This window comes from Mustela nigripes, chromosome X (genome assembly GCF_022355385.1).
Source record: "Mustela nigripes isolate SB6536 chromosome X, MUSNIG.SB6536, whole genome shotgun sequence".
In the NCBI taxonomy this organism is placed as follows: domain Eukaryota; kingdom Metazoa; phylum Chordata; class Mammalia; order Carnivora; family Mustelidae; genus Mustela; species Mustela nigripes.
Genome location: NC_081575.1, coordinates 44,689,883 through 44,712,925, shown reverse-complemented (window position 1 = coordinate 44,712,925; position 23,043 = coordinate 44,689,883). Strand labels below are relative to the sequence as shown.

Sequence of the window (23,043 nt, the reverse complement as noted above, 5' to 3'; positions counted from 1 at the left end):
GGAGGGTGGTGGTCTTCAGCCACTCCAAGGACACCAGATCTGCCACTGAAGTTGGACCTAGGGGTGGAGGAAGGAAATGGGGCTTTGAGATGCTTCCAATTTATGTTGATTAGTATAGAGAGACAGGAGAGTATGAACATTCAGTCCTAAGTGGGAGAGGTAGATAATAATCAAACTCTCTCCTCATTTCACCCTAGCTACAAAACTGCAGGTGCTACTAATCTTCTTTCCAGACACAAAACAGGAATATGGAGAGTGGGAAAGCTTAATGGGGGTGAGAGAGACTGAGGAATCCCTAGACTGGCTCTTTATCCCTGCTGGACTCCTACTTCATCTTATATTTCTACTGGGGAAGTCTCCATGCTCATACCAAACTCAGTGATCTGGCGTAATTTTCTTCTCCTTGCTTCCAATGTTGACAAGCCCTACAGCAGACCTACAGGCAGATCTATGGACAAACAAACAGGATATGGAAACTGACCTCTTGGTAGAAAGACCTTGATCCCTGGTCCCTATATTTGTAATCTGTCTGGTGTTTCCCTCCTTCTGTCCCATACCACCATTACCCTAATTCAGGACTGATCCTCTGTCTCCTTGCTTCCCACCATTTTACTGTTCAGTGACTGTCCTTGCATTTCTCTAGTTTAAAATTGGCCTGGGTGAAGCTTAAGAATAAGAAAAGCAAGTTGGAAATCAGAAAAACAAGTGTTACCCTTCTATACTCCCGAAGCATTCAAAGATTCCCAACTAAATTAGCAGGGGACCAAAGAGGGATTTGTAAACTGGCAAAACAAAAGAGAATAGAATTTCCAAGTCTCAATCTTCTCCTGTCCACCTACCCTCACACCAATTCTAATGGACACAGGGCATGTTTCTCTTTTTCATTGTTTCCCAGGTTCAAGTTGGGTTACTTGAACTGGGGTTCAAGTTGCAAACTTTCATAACAACTGAGAGTTCCACAGACCTGGAGAAGGGTCTATATGCAGGGTTTCACAAATGCAGAGATAAATAAATAAATCAAGCCACAGGAGACAATGGAGACTGAGTCCTTGGTAGAGATCAGCACCTGGGACACCGACTCTTTCTGGAAATCAGTACCTGTTTGCCAAAATTTTCTATGGCCCTTTCTTTCTCCTTCTCCCTCCAAGTTCCTCTGCTCCACCCCAAAAGTCTGCTAAATCTCCTGCACGGCACATTCAAACATCCCCGCAAGATAGTGGTGGTGGTAGAGATGGAATGCTCAGACAAGCCATGGAAGCTGGCTGGAAATCAATGAAAAGTATTATCTCCAAATTTCATCTAAGATTTTATGTCTCCTTCCTCTCCCTAAAACCTAACATTTTCTGCAATACAACAGGAGTAACGGAGGGCTGTCTGGAAAGCATGCACAAAGGGTATCTAGAGTTTTCCCCAGAATCCTGCCTGTTCTAGTCTTAGTCATCTACCAACTCCAAGCACTGCCCACTCTGCAAAAATTAGGCCAAGTTTCTTTTACTTAACCCCTCCCTTTGAGGTCCACAGCCTTCTACAGATCTTTACAAAAACACGCTGTACCGAAAATTTAGGAACAGACCGAAATATATAAATGCATGATACACACCTAAGGACCAAACGAAGACACAGTGGGAGAGACTCGGTTATTAATGGTCAGACTAGTAGGACAGGAGAACATTTTCTAATCCAGGACTTTGATTATCAAATACAACTTCTCTTTTACACTCTCTCTCCCAGGGCTTCCCTGACAACTGCTCTCACCAACAGCAGCAGCCTCTCCTCCTATTACATAAACCGCCATTTCTCTGCTAGAAACCGCTGTTATACTCCTTTACCTTCCCAAACACGGTCGGAGGTGATTAGTGTCTGGAAATCAAGCTAGCAAGATCATTTTAAATTTATAGTTGCGTACCACTCAAATTAACCCTGTGCCCCTCTCCCTCTCACCGCCCGCGCCCCACGACCAGATCACGTATCCCACATTCCTCTCTGATACCCATATCCACACTCCCAAGCGCTGTCCGTCTTCTCACTGACCTGCTCTGCTTGGATCAGAGACAGTTTTCTTATTTCCTTGCCTCAAGGGGTGCCGTGCCCTACAGAAAGAGGGACGGACAGTCAGATGGACACGAGAACACGAGACAATGGCGGCGACTGTTTAGGGATTGGCCCGGCACCTGGGATTTAGGACGCGAAACCTGCTTTGTCAGATTAAGGGCCTTAACTGGCAAACAATTGCCACTTTTTGGTACACCCTTCCTCCCGTCCCCAAAGCTCCTCCGAGACCCACGCCTAGTGACTAATTAATTACTACCTTTTCTTCCGCAGACTCCGCTTTGCCACGTCCCCCGTACCCAAATCTGCAGCGGGAGGAGCTAGAGAGCGGTGTAAGAGGATCCGGCCTCACGGAAGCGGAGTGATACTAAGCTTTGCACAGCACCACCCCGCCCTCTGTCGGTGATCTCAACCCTAGCCTTTTCTCCTCTTGTAAGGGCTGGTGCGACGTCTGAACCTAGAGAAAGAAGCGCAATACAGAGAGAAGCAGACCAGTAGCAAAGGGTCTCAGCATTACTTGCACTCTTTTAGGTTATCCCCCAACCAAGCCTATATATTTTTTTCTTCCTGAACTGAAACGCATGCGGATATGGAGCGTTTTCATTGCTGACTCCACGCCAGGCCCAGCATGCGGAAGGATACTTCAGGATTGTGTTTACACACTGACTTCTCCAGAGTCCTAGGCCTACATAACAAGGGGGCTTAGGGAAGGGATAAGAGTGTGGCGGGGAGCGGGGGAGCTCAAGACTGAGAGAAGAGGGTACGTTCTAATCTATTCCAAAAGTTGTGTCCTTCTATGAGAGAAGACCCTCTAAGCTGCTGCTCCAAGCACTAAATTCTCTGCACAAATTGGGCTACTGTAAGCTTGGCGTCTGGAAAACCACCCTGGTCTGACTTGCTGATCCATGTCAAATATCTTAGTCTTTTATTGTTCCTCTCCTCTAAGGCTCTCATTTTATTGCCTACAATGTTTCTTGCACTGAAATAGTTGAAGGTAAGGTGGGATAAAGATATAGGGGAATTAGTGATGGATAAGAGAAGCATATTAATACCAATCTACCCCTGTGTGTACATATGCCATTCTCAAGCCCTGCCTCCACTCCTGATGTCCACAATATTCCATGGACCTAAATATCCATGGTCCTGAGCATGTGCATGAGGAAAACAACTCTGCAGTCATGAAAGAGGTTTTATAGTTCAATAACTTTGTACCTATAAACCACTTGTGCTGGAGGGTCTATAGTGGCCTTCCCAAGTTTTTTCACTGTTCGTGGGCCATGGAAGAGAAGAAGGTGGGAAGGGGCTCCCACGGATGCCTTTCCACTGCCTTCTAAAAGAAAGCAGATCTCACCCTCTAACCCGAAGAAACAATCTACTGGCCTGTGCCGTGTCTTTCTGCCACACTGCTTTTTTTCTCACTTACACTGTATCATTTCCAGATCCCTACAGTTGCCCAAGAAAAAGGGCCTGTTTCTGTAAGGATCCAGACGGGGTCATGCAGTCCTCTCTGTCACCTCACACCCAGGTGTCAGGAGTTAGTTAGGAGCGGTTCTAGTTTCTCTTCCACACTCCTCTCTAAGGAAAAGGGATACTACCAATGTACTTCTCAAGGCAGAACCTAGCTGCTCTCCTGACTCCTTTTCTCCCACCTGCCTAATGAACGTATTTGCTCTTTCTCCCTGAATATATAAAATTCTTTGAATTTCCATTCCAAGTAGTATCAGGAGGGAATTTGAATTATACTGTAAGTTCCACGAAGGAAGAGCCCCTTTCTCGGTCTTGGTTCACCACTGTATCCTCAGTGTCACACATGAAAGAAATAGTAGTCAGTTAATAGTTGAAGGAGGTGAGGGCCACTAAGTCATGAGGATACCGTGGTATCGTCTGATGGTTGTAGACCAATATCTGTTTATAAGTGTGTCTTTGTCTTTGATGTCTATAACCCCAGGACTTAGTCTAGAGTTTGTCACGCAGGAGATGTTTTATATGTAATTTTTCCATGGATGAAGGAAGAAATAGTTTACTAAAATATATTTTAGAAAGAAACTGGGTGTGCGGAAAAAATAATGAATACTGTTTTTCTGAAAATAAATAAATTGAAAAAATTTTTAAAAAAGAAAGAAAAAGGCCCATCAAAAAAAAAAACCACAGGGTATCTTAATATCTCATACTGTAATAATATTTGGTGGATACATATAATTTGGATTTGGTGTTTTTTTACTCTTTTTTTTCTCCACTATTCATGTTTATAATTATGCCTTACTAAGTTCCCAAATATATAGCAAACCCCCATGAATTTGTAAAGGAAAGATAATGACCAACAATCCAATGGAAAAATAAATGACTTGACTGTTCATTAAAAAGACAAGTCAATGTTTTATAAGTATATGAGACAATATTTCATTTCACTGATAATGTAAATGCAAGTTATAGTTACAGTGATAAATTGTTTCTCTTCTATCATATTGACAAAGAGAGAAAATTTGGAAACAAAGCTTATTGGAGAAGAGGTGAGAAAACTGGCAGTCCTATATGTTACCAGTTGGAGTATAAATTGTTTCACCCTCTGTGAAGGTTATTTGGCAATGTTTATCAAAATGCAAATGCACATAACTATTGACCAGCAATTATCTTTTAAGAATCTATCCTAATGGGGATGGCTGGGTGGTTCAGTTGGTCTGCCTTTGGTGCAGGTCATGATCCCAGGGTCCTGAGATCGAGTCCCGCATGGGGTTCCCTGCTCAGTGGGGAGTCTGCTGCTTCTTCCTCTACCTGCTGCTCCCCCTGCTTGTGCTCACTCTCTCTCTCTGACAAATAAATAAATAAAACCTTAAGAAAAATAAAATGGACGTACAGAAATCTGTTGCATTTGAATACACCAATAATGAAGCAGCAGAAAGAGAAATCAAGGAATTGATTACATTATAATTACACCAAAATCCATAAACTAAAAAAAAAGAAAAAAATTAACCAAAGAGGTAAACGATCTGTACTCTGAAAATTATAGAATACTGATGAAAGAAATTGAGTTGAAGAGGACACACACAAAAAATGGAAAAATATTCCATGCTAATGGATTGCAAGAACAAATATTATTAAAATGTCTAGTCTACCAAAGCAATCTACACATTTAACGCAATCCTATCAAAATACCACCAGCATTTTTCAGAGAGCTAAAACAAACAATTCAAAAATTTGTGCAGAATCACAAAAGACTCTGAATACCCTTTTCTTGAAAAAGATAAGCAATACTAGAGGCATCACAATTCTAGATTTCAAGCAATAATACAGTGCTGTAGTCATCAAACCAGTATGGTACTAGCACAAAAACAGACACATAGATCAATGAAACAGAATAGAGAACCCAGAATTAGACCCACAACTGTATGGCCAACTAACCTTCCAGAAAACAGGAAAGAATATCCAATTGAGAAATGATAGTCTCTTCAACAAATGCTGTTGGAAAAACTGGACAGCAGCATGCAGGAGAATGAAACTGGACCTCTTAAAGAATACACAAAAACAAATTCAATATGGATGAAAGAGCTAAGTATGGGACAGGAAACCATCAAAATCCTAGAGGAGAAAATGGCAGTAACCCATGCTGCCATGGGTTGGCAGCAACCACTCTAACCTCTGCAACAGCAGCTTCTTACTATACAGGTTTCAGGAGGCAAGGGAAACAAAAGAAAACATGAACTGTTGGGGCTTCATCAAGATAAAAGGCTTCTGCACAGTAAAGGAAATAATCAATAAAACTAAAAGGTAACCTAGGGAATGGGAGAAGATATTTGAAAATGACATATATGATACAGGGTTAGTGTGCAAAATCTATAAAGAACTTATCAAATTCAACACACCAAAAAATAAATTATCCAGTTAAGAAAGGGCAAAAGACATGAACAGACATTTTGCCAAAGGAGTCATACAGATGACTAACAGACACATGAAAACATGAAAAGATGCTCAACATCATTCATCATCAGGGAAATATAAATCAAAACCATAATAAGATACCACCTCCCACTTGTCAGAAAGGTTAAAATTAACAATACAGGGAACAACAGATGTTGGCCAGGGTGCAGAGAAAGGGGAACTCTCTTACATTATCAGTGGGAATGCAAACTGGTGCAGCCACTCTGAAAAATAGTGTGGAGGTTCCTAAAAATGTTAAAAATAAAACTACCTTATAACCCAGCAATTGCACTACTAGGTATTTATCCAAACACACACAAAAATTCTGATTTGAAGGTACACATGCATTCTGATGCTTATAGCAGCATTAATGACAATAGCCAAATCATGGAAAAGCCCAATATCCATTGGCTGATGAACAGATAAAGAAGTGGTATATATACACAATGGAATATTATTCTGCCATAAAAAAATGAACACTTGCCATTTGCAACAAAGTGGATGGAGCTAGAATGTATTATGCTAAGTGAAATAAGTCTGTTAGAGAAAGACAAATACCATATAATGTCCTTCATTTCTGGAATTTAGTAAACAAAACAGATGAACATAGGGGAAGGAAAAAAAGAGGGAAACAAACTGTAAGAGACTCTTAACTATAGAGAACAAAGTGAGGGCTGATGGAGGGGGGTGGGCGGGAGAAGGCCTAAACAGATGATGGGTAAAAAAGAAGTCACTTGTCAATGTGGATGAACTAGAGGGTATTATGCTTAGCGAAATAAGTCAGTCGGAGAAAGACAACTATCATATTGTCTCCCTGATATGAGGAAGTGGAGATGCAATGGAGGGGGGTGGAGGATTGGAAAAGAATAAATGAAACAAGATGGGATGGGGAGGGAGACAAACCACAAGAGACTCTCAATGTCACAAACAAACTGAGGGTGGCTGGGAGGAGGGGGTAGGGAGGGGGATGGAGTTATGGACATTTGGGAGGTTATGTGCTATGCTGAAACCTGGTGATTCACAGACCTGTACCCTAGGGCTAATAATACATTATATGTTTATAAAAAAATGAAAAAATTTTAAAAAAGGAGTCACTTGTGATGAGCACTGGATATTATACATAAGTGATAAATCACTAAACTCTACACCTAAAACCAATTTTACCAAGTATGTTAACTAGAATCGAAATAAAAATATTGCAATATTTAACACAAAAAAGAGACAGAGTACCCAAATAAAATCACAACTTTTCAGGAGGAGAAATAACAGCCAACACAGAAATATAAAAGTTTGTAAGAGAACATTATGAAAAAATTAAATGCACCATTTATTGAAGAGACTGTTTTTTTTTCCCCACTGTATATTTTTTCCTGCTTTCCTTGAAGATTATTTGTTGGAGAGGATGTGGAGAAAGGGGAACCCTCTTACACTGTTGGTAGGAATGCAAGTCAGTGCAGCCACTTTGTAAAACACTGTGGAGATTCCTTAAGAAATTAAAAATAGAGCTTCCCTAGGACCCTGCCATTGTACTACTGGGTATTTATCCCAAAGATACAGATGTAGTGAAAAGAAGGGCCATCTGTACCCCTATGTTTATAGCAGCAATGGCCATAGTCCCGACTGTGGAAAGAACCAAGATGCCCTTCAATGGACGAATGGATAAAGGAGATACTCCATATACTATGGAGTATTATACCTCAATCAGAAAGGACGAATACCCAACTTTTGTAGCAACATGGATGGGACTGGAAGAGATTATGCTGAGTGAAATAAGTCAAGCAGAGAAAGTCAATTATCATATGGTTTCACTTATTTGTGGAGCATAACAAATAGCATGGAGGACATGGGGAGTTAGAGAGGAGAAGTGAGTTGGGGTAAATTGGAAGGGGAGGTGAATCATGAGAGACTATGGACTCTGAAAAACAGTCTAAGGGTTTTGAAGAAGTGGGGGGTGGGAGGTTGGGGTACCAGGTGGTGGGTATTATAGAGGGCACAGATTGCATGGAGCACTGGGTGTGGTGCAATAATAACGAATACTGATAGCCATTTGTATGTCTTCATTGGAGAAGTGTCTGTTCATATCTTAAGAATATTCTCTTCAAGCCATCAGGGAGACTCAAATTAAAACCACATTGAGATACCACCTTATACCAGTTAGAATGGCCAAAATTAGCAAGACAGGAAACAACATGTGTTGGAGGGGATGTGGAGAAAGGGGAGCCCTCTTACACTGTTGGTGGGAATGCAAGTTGGTGCAGCCTTTTTGGAGAAGAGTGTGGATATTCTTCAAGATATTAAAAATAGAACTTCCCTATGACCCTGCCATTGCACTACTGGGGATTTGCCCCAAAGATACAGATGGAGTGAAAAGAGGGGCCATCTGTACCCCAATGTTCATAGCAACAATGGCCACAGTCACCAAACTTTGGAAAGAACCAAGATGCCCTTCAATGGACGAATGGATAAAGAAGATATGGTCCATATGTGCTATGAAGTATTATGCCTCCATCAGACAGGATGAATACCCAACTTTTGTATCAACATGGATGGGACTGGAAGAGATTGTGCTAAGTGAAATAAGTCAAGCAGAGACAATTATCATATGGTTTCACTTATTTGTGGAGCATAATGAATAACACAGAGGACATGGGGAGAGGGAGAGGAGAAGTTGGGGGAAACTGGATAAAACTGATAAAAATCCCATGAGAGACTGGATTCTGAGATACAAACTGAGGGTTTTGGAGGGGAGAGGGGTAGGGGTTGGGTCAGCAGGGTGGTGGGTATTATGGAGGGCAGGTATTGCATGGAGCACAGGGTGTGGTGCATAAACAATGAATTATAGAACACTGAAAAGAAATTATTTTAAAAAATGAAACAAAAAAAAATAGAAAATTAAACATAGAAATTACCAGCAAGGAAATTGAATCAGTAATCAAAAACTCCCAACAACAACAACAAAAAAGTCCAGGAACAGATGGCTTCACAGGAAAATTCTACAGAACATTTAAGGAATAATTAATACCTATTCTCTCAAAATATTCCAAAAAAAAATGGAGGAGAAAGGAAAAATTCCAAATTCATTTTATGAGGCCAGTATTACCCTGATATCAAAACCAGATGAAGACACCACAAAAGAGAAATACAGGTCATTTTGTCTGATTAATATACATATGTCTGATGAACATACATGCAAAAATCCCCAACAAAATCCTAGCAAACTAAGTCCAACAATACATGAAAAAAGCATTCAATGAAGTAAGATTTATTCCTTGGAAGCAATCATGGGTCAATATTCACAAAACAATCAATGTGATACATATCAATTTGAGAAAGGATAAAAAACATATGATCATTTCAATAGATTCAGAAAAAGTACTTGACAAAGTACAGCATCCATTCATGATAAAAACCCTCAGCAAAATAGGTTTAAAGGAACAAACCTCAACATAGTAAAGGTCATATATGAAAAACCCACAGTGAACATCATAGTCAATGGGAAAATACTGAGAACTTTCCTGCTAAGGTCAGGAGCAAGACACGGGTGTCCACTCTTACCACTTTTATTCAGTATAGTACCGGAAGTCCTAGCCACAGCAATCAGACAACAAAAGGAAATTAAAAGGCATCCAAATTTTGAGGAAATGGTAAAACTTACACTATTTGCAGATGACATAATAATATATATAAAAAATCCTAAAGACTTCACCAAAAAACTACTAGAACTGAAAATGAATTCAGTAAAGTTGCAGGATACTAAATCAATGTAGAAAAATATATTGCATTCTTATACACTAATAATGAAGTAACTTAAAGAGAAACTAAGAAAACAATCACATTTACAATTACATCAAAAACCATAAGAGGGGCACCTAGGTGGCTCAGTGGGTTAAGCCTCTGCCTTCGGCTCAGGTCATGATCTCAGGGTCCTGGAATTGAGCCCAGCATCAGACTCCCTGCTCAGCGGGGAGCCTGTTCCCCCCCCCCTCTCTCTCTCTCGCTCTGCCTGCCTCTCTGCCTACTTGTGATCTCTGTCTGTCAAATAAGTAAATAAAATCTTTTTTAAAAGATATTTTTTCCCCAAAAAGTTGAAAATGGAACTACCCATTTGCATGTTTTCTTTGCAGAAATGTCTGTTCATGTCCTCTGTCCATTTCTTGATTGGATTATTTGTTCTTTGGGTGTTGAGTTTGATAAGCTCTTTATAGATTTTGGATACTAGCGCTTTATCTGGTATGTCGTTTGCAAATATCTTCTCCCATCCTGTCAGTTGTCTTTTAGTTTTGTTAACTGTTTCCTTTGCTGTGCAAAAGCTTTTGATCTTGGTGAAGTCCCAATGGTTCATTTTTGCCCTTGCTTCCCTTTTCTTTGGCAACGTTCCTAGGAAGAAGTTGCTGTGGCTGAGGTTGAAGAGGTTGCTGCCTGTGTTCTCCTCAAGGATGTTGATGGATTCCTTTCTCACATTGAGGTCCGTTATCCATTTTGAATCTATTTTTGTGTGTGGTGTAAGGAAGTGGTCCAGTTTCATTTTTCTGCATGTGGCTGTCCAATTTTCCCAACACCATTTGTTGAAAAGGCTGTCTTTTTTCCATTGGGCATTCTTTCCTGATTTGTCAAATATTAGTTGATCATAGAGTTGAAGGTCTATTTCTGGACTCTATTCTGTTCCATTGATCTATGTGTCTGTTTTTGTGTGAGGACAATACTGTCTTGATGATGACAGCTTTGTAATAGAGCTTGAAGTCCGGAATTGTGATGCCACCATCTTTGGCTTTCTTTTTCAATATTCCTTTCACAGAGACTCTTGTAGGTAATGTTCTCATGCCGGATCAGCAGAGGTGCCCCACACCATAAGGTGCTTCAGTTAAGGCTTCTGAAATATTGGTTGCAATGGCATGATTGACAGGGTTATTTTGGGGGGGAGGCTATGTCTTTCTTGTACATGTAAACTCTTTTGGAACAGCTGGAGTTAAAGATGAGCAGGAGTTTGGTTTTGAGAGACAGAGTTTCAGGAATCAGCCATAGATGCTTCTGCCCTATTTCACTACATGTTCTTTTCTGATAAACAGATTCAATGGTTGAGTGTTAATTACTGTGGTTGAAAGAAATGACCTGCCCACAACCACCCACCCTCCTTCTCCCTCAATGTGAATCTCACAACAGCAGATGCTGTAGACAGGAAGGCTGTCTGTGTTTCTTTTCACCAGGGAAATTACTTTGGTGACCTGGTGAATGGCATGGGCAAGATAGCCTAGGTTGTCCAAGGTGACTCCTGCCACAGAGATGTGGCCTTCCTTTGTCATGTAGGTGGAAAACTCCTTGGTCAGCCTCTCTACCTGTTCAGGCTTTAGTCCTCTGAAACAAAACATGCCAATCCGGTCAGTGATGTGCTGGCAGTAGTTGGGGAAGCCCTCCTTCTTGAGGCTGGAGACCAGCTGAGTCCACATGCTAGTGATGTGGTGGCCCATGCCTGTTACTTCCTGCAACCATTGTTTTCACATGTCCGGGCTGGTCATAATGATCAATGCAATCCAAATCCCACTGACTGGAGGGTTGGGATACATGGGAGAGGTCAAGATCTTCAACTGTGACTCCACTCTTTTGGCTTCATCAGTATCTTTACAGACCACAGTGAAGGTTCCCACAGGCTCACTGTATAAGCCTGTGTTCTTCGCATAGGATGGGCAGAGACAAACATTAATGCCCTGTTCAATGAAGATGAAGTGGCATGTATCCCAAGCATCCTTGTTGCCATCACCACTGGCAAAGCCTTGGTAGGCCATGCCAAAGAATACAAAGATAATGATTTTCTTCACCACAGTTGCTATTTCCTTCCATTGCTCAGGGTGAAAGTCCACTCCTGTGGGATTATGGGCACAGACATGCAGAAGAACATTTTGCTGTAGCATTTTTGAAATGTCCTCTAGAGTGCTTATGAAGTCACAGCTGCATGTATTGGGGTCTTAGTATGATAGAATAGCTAATACACATTAATATGCCTGTTAGAAATCAGCCAAAAACAAGAAAAATAGGCTGGCTATAAGATCCTACTGGATCAATAACCATGAAAGTGCATGCCAGCGTCCCTGAAGATAGGTGTATAATTTCCCTAGGATGGTTTGGGCAGAAAGACAACTCGGCTGAACTTAAAAAATCTTTGCAGTAAACTGTCTCTAATCCTCAAGGTCCTGGTTCCAGAAATAGCCTGCTTAGTGACATACTGGCTACTTTTAAAGACTTCATTTTTCTCACCCAGGGCTAGTTCTACAAATGCCTTGCAAAATTCAGCAACTCCCACGATGGGCAGGTATTCTTTGTCTACCTTTTTTTGCAGCAATCTTGGTCTTTGCCTTCTGGATACTAGGGAGCACATAAGGCTTTCCATATCATCCAATTTTCATTTATTTATTTATTTTATTTTATTTTATTTATTTTGTTGTTGGTGTCTCTCTTAAAAGCTTCTGTAACTCTCGGGATGGGCTCTGGGGCGCCCCATCTCCACATGCCCACATAGATCCACCAGGATCTGGCTCTGGTCAGAGTCATAGCAATGAGGCCTGGGTAGAAAATAGTTGCAACATGAGACAGGATGCAGCTGGAGTGCAGGAGGGCTGTGGTGGGTGGTGAGAAAGCAGAGGGTAGCTATAGGAAGGAGCAGTAGGCACAGATATCTTTCAAAAGATTTTTATAGTAATTTATGCTTGTATATGGTGTGAGATAGGGGTACACACTGATTCTTTTGTGAGTGGAGGTTCAGTTGTTCCTTAGCCAGTTGTTGAAAAGATTATTCTTTACTCTGAATGTTTTTAACATTCTGGTTGAAAATAAATTGTCCATAAAGGGGTGTGTGTGTGTGTGTGTGTGTGTGAACTTTAATTCTATTAATTAATCTATATGATATCTTTAAGTCAGTTCAGGATATTTACTGTGGGGGCCATCTGTAGAATATCAGACAAGCCATCCAGCTGGTACAGTTTGTTCTTGCACAAGTTCAAGGACAAAAGTTTTGGGGGAAGAACTTAGAGTGACAGTCACTATCCATGGCCTCATAGACAAATCTTCCCTCTACCCACTATGTTCCACCCTGTACCATAATACCAGCAGTGGACATAAGGCTTTACTTAGGGGAAAATACCTTTGATTATCTGCAGGGTGGCAGCCATGTGGTTTCTTCAATTCAGGATTATATCTATATCATGGTCCATCAACTTTTCAAAAAGATGAGAGGAGGCATCAGAAGACTGAGAGGGATCCAGGGCCATCACTAACCTTTCCCTCATCACCATTCTTCAGTCTCCCTTCCCAGCAGACCCCTAGAATGGCAGTTATTTGCTATCAGTTGCACCTGGGTCAAAGTGGAGTTTATGGAGGTCAAGAGCTTTATGGGAGATATATAGCATTTGCTCATGGTCAGCTGCAGAGAAAGATGGTGAGAGCCACTGTGAGTCTGTCATAGTGACAGGGAAATTGGGAGCTGGGGGAAGAAGAGGTAGGTCAGGGTATGGCATACAATGGACCTTGAGTCTTCACTACTTTTAGCTGCTCCATTTCTTCTGGGCCCAATTTATTCTGTATAGAGTAGGGTACAGCAGAGGAATTGACATGCATAGATAGCTATAAGAAGGAGAGGTGGGGTAAGCACTAAAAACTCTCATTTTAAGATGACTGGCCACTGGCCTGTCTTCCTGCACTGGAACTAGGCATGGGTAATATCCTCAACACATACCTTTTGATTTTTCTCATAACAAATCTTGTAGTTGGTATCATTCAATGCAGAGGCAGAACTAACATCCTGAATAAAGAACTGGGCTTGGTCTTTAAAGTAATGGATTGAAGGCAACAGCAAGTGTCAGAGGTCAGTGGCCCCTGCTGAGTTATCTCCCCCTCTTCCCTGTGCCCACTCATCTGGCTTCACCATCCTCTCTTACATTGACTGTGGTAAAGGGGACACTGCAATGGCTTTGGATTAAATTTATTAGCCATTTCTTGTTATACTTTATTCCATATGGAATCTAAGGATGAAAAGAAGGGATGGGAGAGAAGGGAGACAACACAGAAGTAAGACTGTAGAATAGACCCAAATTGGTGTTCTATTCCAACCTTCCACCGAGATTTAAAAGGTTTCCAATGTCAGGACTATTGACATGATTTTAACTTTTTCTTTTACCAGACATGGATTTTTCTAATTTTTCATTCTCCCTATTTGAATATTAACTCCCAAATAATCAAATTTAGATATTTAAAATGATTTTTCTTTAATAAGGCTCCAGGAAATCCAATGTATTGAAAACCCTACGTGTTCCTTTGACAAGGAATTTAGAGAGTATATACCTCCACACTCAGCTTGAGCCAAACTGTGACATCTGGTGAGGAGTTGCTCCATATCCTCAGCAGTAGTTTCCCCTTTGCCTTTAGTCAACTTCCTGTGACCTCCCTTCAGTCAACCTGTTCCTTCTGAATTGTTTGTGTGAACATACCCTTAGATGATCAAAGATGTTAATTCCTTTTGTCCTCAACAAAGTTCCTAGCATCTCTATATGAGACCAACACAACTCCTGTTGATCTGATTCTCCTGCACATTCCCTATTTTTTGGTCAGGATACTTACTGTGATCCTGAAACAGCCCCCTGATCTTACATCCTGTGTGTTCTCCATATCCCTCTCTGGAAATATTCTGTCTTGGAATTCATTATGCCATTTCACACTGCTTTGTTGGATTGGAAAGTAGAGAGAGTGTTGTGGAGAAGTTGTTGGTAGAAGGGAGTGTCCATAAATATATAGAAATGCTACAAAACTTCCTATATACTCTCACCTCAATAATGCCAGGCCTACAATTAGAATTGCTCAGTTGTTATTCCAGTTCTATCACTCTTCACTTTCAGTGAGAGAAGAAAAATGCTATGGAGAACAAAAATGTTTCAGAGTCTCAGGGGGTGATTGTTGTAAATTAGGCTGCCCAATCACTTACTGTCTTAATTGGGAGTCTTATTGGGGACACCTCATTGCCATCTTTCCATTGTCCTCCTGAAGATGGGAAGGATGAAGCTCATATCCACATGTTCATAATGAAGATTCCCTTTGCCAAAATTACCCCAGGAAGAATCTTTGCCTTTTTTTTAAAGGAGAGCTACCATCATTTTTATTTTAAATAAAAAATAAATTTAAAATAAAATTAATTTCAAAATTAAGAAAAAAACATACAAATTTGAAGAGACATCAGTGGTCTCATACTATATACCTCATCTTGGTCTAACAGCATGGTAGGGCAAGTGAAGTGTCAACCTGTCTGGATATAACAATCATACAAACCCCACAAAGCAAATTTCTCTACCTGTCTAGATATGGGAGCTTTATTTGACAGATGGTATAATCAGGGAGGAAATCATGAAGTAGAAGGTAACTATGTAGAACCACTTAGAAAATAGAGTGTTATTCATAAAGAACAGAAGTATGAACATTGATGAGTTATACACTAGAAAGACATCTGAATCTTGCCTTCTTTCAGACCTCTTTAATCTAACAACTTCACCACAACCTGGAAGGCAACCTCTCTCTCACCTCCCAAGTCCAATAGACTATGAAGCTGATTTCATTAACATCAGCAAGCTTTAATCAGGATTGCACTCCTGAGTATTTACCCCAAAGATACAGATGTAGTGAAAAGAGGGGCCATTTGTACCCCAATGTTTATAGCAGCAATGGCCATAGTCCCGACTGTGGAAAGAACCAAGATGCCCTTCAATGGACGAATGGATAAGGAAGATGTGGTCCATATACACTATGGAGTATTATGCCTCCATCAGGAAGGACGAATACCCAACTTTTGTAGCAACATGGATGGGACTGGAAGAGATTATGCTGAGTGAAATCAGTCAAGCAGAGAGAGTCAATTATCCTATGGTTTCACTTATTTGTGGAGCATAACAAATAGCATGGAGGACATGGAGAGTTAGGTGAAGGGAGTTGGGGGAAATTGGAAGGGGAGGTGAACCATGAGAGACTATGGACTCTATAAAACAATCTGAGGGGGTTGAATTGGCGGGTGAGTGGGAGGTTGGGGTACCAGGTGGTGGTTACTATAGAGGGCACGGATTGCATGGAGCGCTGGGTGTGGTGAAAAAATAATGAATAATGTTATGTTGAAAATAAATAAAAAATAAATTTTAAAAAATCAGCAAGCTTAGTATAGTACAAGCTTTAATGTCAGGTGAGACTGATGGAACAGCCTTCTAAACTGTCCCTCTCCTTCTAATCTTGCTCTCAACGATATTCTGAAGTATCCAGAATGAGTTTTCTTTTCTTCAGCCTGACATGTTGTGGGGAATTGGCTACAAGCTGACACGGTCCTTGCAGTCAGGGGAGTTTTGCCATGGGCTATTTCCCTCAATCCCAGCAGTCCACTCACTGATTAGGCTTACATAAGCACTCTGGGTCAAGCTGGCATGGCCCTTGAGCTCCTCTGTAAATATGTTTGAGTAAACTCTTTTTTTTTTTTTTTTAAAGCAAGGCCATGAGGTATGAATTGTGGTCCTCTGACCTTGAGCTCCTTGATAAACATTCTTGTTATTGAACTATAAAATAAAGTCTCTTGTGTATGTTGGGGCTCCACTGGGTCATCAGCCCATGGAAACCTCCTAATCTGAGCTATCTGACTCTTGTTTTTCTTAATTTCCCACTACTCTCTCTTGGTCTTCCCTAGGACTTCTCGTGCTGGTCCACGACAAAATGTCCTTCAGCTCAGGAGACCATTATTTCTAATCTCTAGGGTTTTATTTATTTATTTATTTATTTATTTATTTTTAATTTGACAGAGAGATCACAAATAGGCAGCGAGGCAGGCAGAGAGAGAGAGAGAGGAGGAAGCAGGCTCACCCCGAGCAGAGAGCCCAGTGCGGGGCCCAATCCCAGGACCCTGAGCCCATGATCTGAGCTGAAGGCAGAGGCCTTAACCCACTGAGCCACCCAGGCGTCCCTAACCTCTAGGTTTTAAAACAAGGATATGAACAATGAACTGGAATGATAGAGGTCAACTACAATTTCCAAGTGTTTACTTTTCTGTTTCCTTTCTGTTGTTGATATATAGTTTGATTTCATATAGTCAGAGAACATACTCTTTATCTCAGTTCTTTTACATTTGTTGAGGTTTGTTTAATGGCCCAGAAGATGGTCTATCTTGATGAAGTTGCATGGGAACTTGAAAAAATGTATACTCTGTTTTAGTTGGGCAGAGTATTCTGGGATATGTCATGTAGATTATGCTACTGTATTGGTTGTATTATTCAGCTCTTCAATATTACTGATTATTTTATCTCTAGTAATTCTATTACTTCCTGAAAGCTGGTGTTGAGACCCCAACAATAAGTGTGGATATGGTCATTTCTCCTTTCAATCTCATCAGTTTTACTTCATATACTTTGAGATTCAGTTGTTTTGATGTGTACACATTAAAGATTGTTTGGTCTTGCTGATGGATTTATCCTTCTACCATTTTGTAATATCCTCTATGCCTCTAATTTTCTTTGTTCCAAAGTCTACTTTATCAGATATCATGGCCTTGGGTATGGATATAAACTTTTTTTTTTTTACTTTAGAAATAAATTTTAATGGAATTCAAATTTACAGGATCCCAAACATTTTTTTTTTAATATTTCACACTATTCACTCCTACAGTTTTTCTTTTTTGGAACCCACACTTACCACCACAACATATCTAATTCATTATGTGGCAAAATTTGGAATATTTTTTTCTGGAATCTACAGAAATAAGATTGTTTCCATTATTTCTCCCAAAGTAGGGTCACTAGAGGTATCTATATTTTACTATTCAGAGGAATTCAGCTGAAACAATGTACCACTTGGTAGCAATACTAGTGGTTTGGGGGGAGGGAGGATTAAGGCAATTAGATGGTTAGGAGCCAGATTTTCTTAGGTTTTAACATTTAAGTTTCTCTAGGTTTGTGTGTTGCATATTGTATATTAATTACTCCACATTGTCTCAGAGCATACTTATGAGTAAAGATCTATTCATTCCTGGTCACTCCATGATGCACTAATTATTAAGAGGCCTTGGATTAACTCCTTTGGGAAGTGGTTACTTACACAGTGTGGCCTGCTGTCAGAAAAGTCCTGTTACTCACAACTTTTGATATTTTCGTTGTATGGCACATGGAAGTGAAATTAAAGTATTTCAACCAGAAATTCCATGTGCTTAGTGTCCAAAACTTGGAGTTGGCCTAGAGTACTCTCTTTCTCTCATACCTCACACCAAACTTAAAAAATTCTCTTGGCTTGCCCTCAAAATACGTCCAGTCTAGTTACTTCTTACGCCCTCTATCGCTACTAACCTGGTTGTTACCAACATCAGTCTTCTGTTATTATATTGCCTTCCAACTGGTCCCTCTGTTTTCACCCATGCGCCCTCACTATTTTTAACCCAGCTGGCAGTGATATTTTAAAGCACAAGTCAAAACTTGTCAGTCTTTTGCTATAGAGGGCTTGAAGCCCATCAAAATGTTAACAGCACATTGACTTTGTATCCTGCCACGTTGCTCAATTGCTGTATGAATTCTAGTAGTTTGGGGGTGGAGTCTTTTGGGTTTTCCATATAAAGAATCATGTCATCTGCGAAGAGAGAGAGTTTGACTTCTTCATTGCCAATTTGGATACCTTTTATTTCTCTTTGTTGTCTGATTGCTGTTGCTAGGACTTCTAATACTATGTTGAACAAGAGTGGTGAAAGTGGGCATCTTTGTCTTGTTCCTGATCTCAAAGGGAAGGCTGCAAGCTTTTTACCATTGAGGATGAGGTTTGCTGTGGGTCTTTCATAGACAGATTTGGCGAGGTTCAGGAATGTTCCCTCCATCCCTATACTTTGAAGCATTTTAATCAGGAACAGATGCTGGATTTTGTCAAATGCTTTTTCTGCATCAATTGAGAGGACCATGTGGTTCTTCTCTCTTCTCATATTAATTTGTTCTATCACATTGATTGATTTGCGAATGTTGAACTATTCTTGTAGCCAGGGATGAATCCCACCTGGTCATGGTGGATAATCTTTTTAATGTGCTTTTGGATCCTGTTGGCTAGGATCTTGTTGAGAAATGGTGCTGGGAAAACTGGACAGCTATAAGTAGAAGAATGAAACTCGACCATTCTCTTACACCGTACACAAAGATAAACTCAACATGGATAAAATACCTCAACGTGAGACAGGAATCCATCAGAATCCTAGAGGAGAATATAGGCAGTAATCTCTTTGATATCAGCCACAGCAACTTCTTTCAAGATATGTCTCCAAAGGCAAAGGAAACAAAAGCGAAAATAAACTTTTGGGACTTCATCAAAATCAAAAGCTTCTGCACAGCAAAGGAAACAGTGAAACACGATGGGATTGGGAGGGAGACAAACCATAAGTGACTCTTAATCTCACAAAACAAACTGAGGGTTGCTGGGGGGAGGGGGTTTGGGAGAAGGGGGTGGGATTATGGACATTGGGGAGGGTATGTGCTTTGGTGAGTGCTGTGAAGTGCGTAAACCTGGTGATTCACAGACCTGTACCCCTGGGGATAAAAATATATGTTTATAAAAAATTAAAAATTAAAAAAAAAAAACAAAGAGGCAACCCACGGAATGGGAGAAGATATTTGCAAATTACAGTACAGACAAAAGGTTGATATCCAGGATCTATAATGAACTCCTCAAACTCAACACACACAAAACAGGCAAACATATCAAAAAATGGACAGAAGATATGAACAGACACTTCTCCAATGAAGACATACAAATGGCTATCAGACACATGAAAAAATGTAGATCATCACTAGCCCTCAGGGAGATTCAAATTAAAACCACATTGAGATATCACCTTACACCAGTTAGAATGGCCAAAATTAACAAAACAGGAAACAACATGTGTTGGAGAGGATGTGGAGAAAGGGGAACCTCTTACACTGTTGGTGGGAATGCAAGTTGGTGCAGCCTCTTTGGAGAACAGTGTGGAGATTCCTCAAGAAATTAAAAATAGAACTTCCCTATGACCCTGCCATTGCACTCCTGGTTATTTACCCCAAAGATACAGATGTCATGAAAAGAAGGGCCATCTGTACCCCAATGTTTATAGCAACAATGGCCGCGGTTGCCAAACTGTGGAAAGAACCAAGATGCCTTCCAATGGATGAATGGATAAGGAAGATGTGGTCCATATACACTATGGAGTATTATGCCTCCATCAGAAAGGATGAATACCCAACTTTTGTAGCAACATGGACGGGACTGGAAGAGATTATGCTGAGTGAAATAAGTCAAGCAGAGAGAGTCAATTATCCTATGGTTTCACTTATTTGTGGAGCATAACAAATATCATGGAGGACAAGGGGTCTTAGAGAGGGGAAGGGAGTTGGGGTAAATTGGAAGGGGTGGTGAATCATGAGAGACTATGGACTCTGAAAAACAACTGAGGTGTTTGAAGTGGCAGGGGGGTGGGAGGTTGGGTTACCAGGTGGTGGGTATTATAGAGGGCACAGATTGCATGGAGCACTGCGTGTGGTGAAAAAATAATGAATACTGTTTTTCTGAAAATAAATTAATTAATTTAATTAAAAAAATGTTAACAGCAACAAAAAGAAACCTTGTTGTTCACATTTGGAGAAGGTCAGTAAGTCAACTTAGTTCCATGAAAATTTATAAATAAAGAGGAAGAATCAAATATTTATTCTTTTTTCTGTATAAGGTGTACAAAAGATAGCAAATTTATTGATGTTGAGTTTCTCTTTATAAGTGTATTCTAGCTAATATTAGAAGGCATGATAGAATTCGAGCATCATAATTTTAAAATTCTTAAGTAAGGAACCTACACAATGGTGATAAATGGCTGGTAAATATCACACACACACACACACACACACACACGCACGAATCAGACATCATGTGCTATGTTTTAGGCACTGTCTATGAAGAAGTCTTGTCAAAAGGATAAAACTTGTGACTGATCAAGACTTTGAAGTTCTTGGGGTGCCTGGGTGGCTCAGTGGGTTAAAGTCTCTGCCATCGGCTCAGGTCATGATCTCAGGGTCCTGGAATCGAGCCCCGCATCAGGCTCTCTGCTCAGCGGGGAGCCTGTTTCCCTCTCACTCTCTGCCTGCCTCTCTGTCTCCTTGTGATCTCTGTCTGTCAAATAAATAAATAAACTCTTTAAAAATAAAGACTTTTAAGTTCTTGATTCAGTATTAGGATGCAATGAACCAGTTTCTTTAACAAACAAATGAGGGGAAAAGATATGTGAATATATTCGGTATTTTATGTTTGTATGCTATTGGGATATATTATGCATTTATGCAGATATAGATATCTGCATTTATATATAGATATATATAAAATATGATCATCAGCAAAAATCTCTTTAACCAGCACTTTTTATTTAACAAAATTTTATGCCATTGCATGTTCAGAAATATTTAATAGATTTTTATTATTTGTCAAATTAATATGCTTTTTCTTTAAAGACATTTTAAAAATTAAAACTAAGGTATCTTTTTCACCAGAGCAAGAACTAAGGGCTTAATTTCATTGAGCTGGAAGCTCAGGAAAAAATAAATAACATTAATTTGAAACATACCTTTTTTATATTTAAAAAATGTAGAAATAATAATTTCTGATTTTCATATAATTTGTACATTAGATTATCATTTCAGTTAAAATCTTAATTGTCTAAAACATTAACCTACTAATACAGTTTTAAAATTTTTTAAAGATTTTGTTTATTTATTTGACAGAGAGAGAGATCACAAGTAGGCAGAGAGAGAGAGGAGGAAGCAGGCTCCCTTCCAAACAGAGAGCTGGATACGGCACTCGATCCCAGGACCCTGAGATCATGACGTGAGTCAAAGGCAGAGGCCCAACCCACTGAGCCACCCAGACGCCTTACAGTTTCAAATTTTAACAAATCCAAGGTTTTGCAACAATAAGCTAATATGAAAAAGATTATATACACATTCTATATATTTTATTGTTTTCCATGTAATAAATCCCATAAGTAGATTATTTTGGTCAAAACAGGAATATTATCAATTTTAAGAAATTTTTATAAGTGACTATATATATATATATATATATATATATCTCACCTCTTTGCATGCTAATCAACAGTGAGAGAAGGAGTCTATTTACTCACCAGTCCACCTCAAATTTAAAGGGTTTGCCTTCTGATTAGACAATTATCTTTTAAATTTATATTCAGAATAACATTGCCTCTAATAAATATATGCATTTATTTAAAACAGGAAGATATAGTGGAGTGGGGATCCGGAATCTATTGTCAGTGGAATGGTTGAATTATGAGAGTGACTGACCTGAGGGCCTCAGAAAAAGGAGCAAATAGTCAAAAATAGGGGGATAAGATGATGATGTGTGCTTGTAATATAATAAAGCAAGAAAATTATCTGAGGCACTGACTCCATGCTGGCCAGACACATCCATCTGGAAAACGTAATGGAAAGCATATTACATGTGTTTTCTTGTTCTTGTTACCTTATCTTCCAGACATTAGAGAAAGCACAGTGCAGAAAGAAGATAGTGATTATAAGGACTATGCCAAACTAAGCATGAAAAAAGAAATAAATTTAGATTTTTGTTTCCAGCACTTACAGATGAGCTAAATTTAACCAAACCTCCAACTAAGAATAACTAGAAAAGTGTAAAAAAAAATCATTTAAAATAAAATACTATTTGAAGGCATCAAAGAGCTTGCCATGCTATAAGATGTTATGGAGCAAAGATCAGAGGGTAAAAGAAAATCCAGAAGGAAATCCCAATGTTTGAGGCTACTTCTGTTTGAGCAGCAATTGATGATTCCTAAGGAGACACATAAAATGCTTAAATGCTGGGAAATTTGTGGCAGATTTTCTACAGAGTCATAAGGTTAAGTATATAAATGTTGAAAGTGGGCCTTCCAGGGAGAGGAGATCCTAGCAAACCGCTCAGGCTTAAGTAGGGACCTACAAGAACTATAGAAGGCAAGTAATGACAAATTGAAACTAGATCAGTCCTCTAAGGGACTGAAGTCCAGATTAATAATCTCAACCACCA

The 23,043-nt window shown here is 39.8% G+C and overlaps 1 protein-coding gene and 1 pseudogene across 3 annotated transcripts in view; both read right to left on the bottom strand.

Moving 5' to 3' along the window:
- The window catches only part of GPRASP2 (G protein-coupled receptor associated sorting protein 2), a 139,431-nt gene extending 137,078 nt beyond the window's left edge, over window positions 1-2,353 (bottom strand). Inside the window, exon 1 of one of the 3 annotated variants that reach the window (XM_059385625.1) lies at window positions 2,309-2,353. The gene's annotated coding sequence lies outside the window, so the exon portion shown is untranslated. Of the gene's footprint in view, window positions 1-2,031; window positions 2,075-2,308 lie in introns of those variants that run through there. The other 2 variants (XM_059385624.1, XM_059385623.1) reach the window with 2 other exon arrangements.
- Window positions 2,354-2,416: 63 nt separating this feature from the next.
- Window positions 2,417-13,124, bottom strand: LOC132007050 (aspartate aminotransferase, mitochondrial-like; annotated as a pseudogene).
- Between the last annotated feature and the right edge of the window lie 9,919 nt (window positions 13,125-23,043).